We start from the raw sequence: 2,729 nt of genomic DNA, 5'->3' as shown, positions 1-2,729 counted from the left end.
TTATGGATCAAGGTATAAGATCTTTTCATGTAACGTGACTGATGATAACAACAAGAAACAGCTGACCTTCCCCATCCAGGCCTCACCTGAGGAGTCAGGTAAGAACATGATGAGCTGATGAGCGTCTATCACCTGCAGATGGTGAACATGAGGCGTTTTCTAAACGGCTTCTTGGTTTGTTCATTGGTCCAGGTGAGGACGAAACCATAGCAACAGAAAACAACATGAAGGCAGGTGAGAGCACGACAGCATCTACAACCAGTGGAGCTTCAGTGTCTCTCTCCCTCTCTCTCTCTCTCTCTCTCTCTCTCTGACAGTTGATCGTCCAGCTCTCAGTCCGACACTAAACTCAGTCTTAGACGCAGAGAGAAACACATTTGATCATGTTTTCATTCTGTTTCCAGGCGACTGGAGGTTCATCATTGTGTCTGTGGGTTTAGCAGCGCTCATAATCATTGTTGTGGCAGTCAACATATGGTCCAGAAATAAAGGTGAGAATATTCACAGGTAAAACTCATGAACAAGGAGTTTTGATAAACCTGGATTTTCACTGTGGAAGCTGAAGTCGACTCTTTCCTTTGTCTTTTCAGGGAAACAAACACAGGTGGATGAAAACACTGTGAGTCTTTAAAACTGATGAGATGTTTTCACACTCTGCAGAGTAAACAGTGTTTGTGACGTTTGTTCTCAGAAATTCTTCCTGTCAAACTAGAATCACCTCCTCGTGGTCGTATCCCTCCGCCACGCAGACTAGTTCCAGGTCACTTCCTGTTTATCCAGAGTCAGAGAAAATATGAACCAATGGTGTGAAAGTTTGTCATAATTGCTGTGAAGTCTTGAGTAATGGCTAAAACGTGTTTTGTGAGGTCACACTGACCTTTGACCTTTGACCACCAAATTCAAACCAGTCTTTGAGTCCAGGTGAACGTTTTAACCAAATTTGAAGAAATTCTCTCCAGGTGTTACGGAGATATTGCGCTCATAAGACAAAGAACATGTTTTTGAGGTCACTGTGACCTTAACCTTTGACCTTTGACCACCAAAAATTTAATCAGTTCATCCTTGAGTCCAAATGGATGTTTGTGCCAAATTTGAAGAAGTTCCATCAAGGCATTACCGAGATATCGTGTCCACGAGAATGAGACGGACGGACAACCTGAAAACAAGATGGCGTCCGGCTCTGACCGTCACAGACGTGGAGGCATAAAAACTTAGGGACACTGATTATACTAATGATGAAATCTGAGGACTGAGCACCTCTTCAGGATGAGGAGGTTCATGACAAAGTCGTCCAGTTAAGAAAGTTAAAACTCTCATACGAGCAAAATGACCAAGAAAATCAAGAGAAGTTTAAGATAAAAGTCTGAAAACGTTCCTGCGTGAGGCCCAGAGCTCAGGTGAGACTGGATACTCACAGAGTGAACTGGTTCTGAAGCAAACTGTCAGGTAAAGGTCAGATCAGACAGTAACTCATGCTGGATTCTGGAGCTTCTGGGTCTTCGGGACGTTGCGCTCTTCGTCTCAGTCAAGACTCTTCATCATTCTGGCCCAACGTCCGTCTGCAGCAGTTGTGATTTAGTTTACTGGCTGTTAGTCGTTCATTTGGGAGGATTTCACCCCCAGTTACTGATGACCTCTGTGACATTGTGCTGGTGTTGAGTCTGAATATGATTCTTCTACGTTGCTTTGGTCAAAATCACCTGCAGAATAAATGTACTGTGATGTAACAGGTGATTCATACTGTCAGGTTCTCTCTGATGACCTTATAAACCCGGGACAGTGGACACCTGAAGATCACAGAAGTGGGACTGGAAAGTCGTCGCCGTCTCAGAGTTCGGCTCTGATTGTGTTGTGTTGTGTTTCACAGGTACCTGGTGATGAAGATGATGGTAGAGAGACTTATGAGAACGTCAGATCCTCTGATGTTTGACTGACCCTCCTGCCTCCGTCAGACTCCACTGATCAACATGAACTTTACCTTAGAAATGAGTCCGTCACAGCTGATTTGAAATAACAGAAAAAGCTTTTCCTGCTTCAGCTGTTCAACCTTTCCTCCTCTGTGGCCACATCACATTTCAGTTTTTGATATGAAGATTAACTGGTCATGTTTCATGTACCTGTGCAAACTGATGCAAAACAAACTTAGCATTTTTGTTAACGTGTGAAAATAATAGTCTGCAAATGAAATGTTTAACGCTCAGTTGGACTCTGTGATTCCTTTGTGTTCTAACAGTGTCATGGCTTTTTATTGATGCGTCTGAGGAGGAAGCAGGGGAGGACGGTTTCTTCGCAAACTAAACCTCTACAAACAGCTGAGGGCAGTGGTTTTAAACAAAACTAAACAATCAGGTTTCACAAATCAAACTATTATTTATAAATGTTGGTCAAAGAAAATAATGTTTTAGACCATTTTTCATCTCAGTTAAAACTACGGTCTCAAAACATGATGTAATTATTTCATCACTCACCTGTTTATTCTGTCAGAAGGTCTTTTACTGAGATGTGTGGTTATGTTGTTTCTACTGAGCACAGTGACGTCAGCAGAGGGCGCTGCAGACCAGTAGCTGACACCAGCAGCTGACACAGGTAGAGCAGAAGAAGAAGTCAGTATGTGATGAGTGTAGGTGAAGAACTGAGGCTTCTGAATGAAGCCTGTAACTTCATATTTCCACAGGTAACGTGACTATAAACAGAACCCAGGTAAATATATATATATATATATATATATA

The 2,729-nt window shown here is 42.5% G+C and overlaps 1 long non-coding RNA gene across 1 annotated transcript; it reads left to right on the top strand.

The window, feature by feature from the left end:
* On the top strand, nt 1–2,200 carry LOC147817369 (uncharacterized). Its single transcript, XR_015436447.1, has 5 exons — nt 1–98; nt 193–234; nt 405–491; nt 591–619; nt 1,868–2,200. It is a non-coding gene; the product is annotated as an uncharacterized LOC147817369 (long non-coding RNA).
* Nucleotides 2,201–2,729: the final 529 nt, after the last annotated feature.

The sequence above is a fragment of the Seriola lalandi genome, unplaced genomic scaffold (assembly GCF_002814215.2).
Source record: "Seriola lalandi dorsalis isolate HSWRI2012SDOR001 ecotype SW California unplaced genomic scaffold, Sedor1 jcf7180002054970, whole genome shotgun sequence".
NCBI lineage: Eukaryota > Metazoa > Chordata > Actinopteri > Carangiformes > Carangidae > Seriola > Seriola lalandi.
The sequence above is the reverse complement of the archived record's forward strand: the minus strand, read 5'-3'. Positions and strand labels throughout refer to the sequence as shown.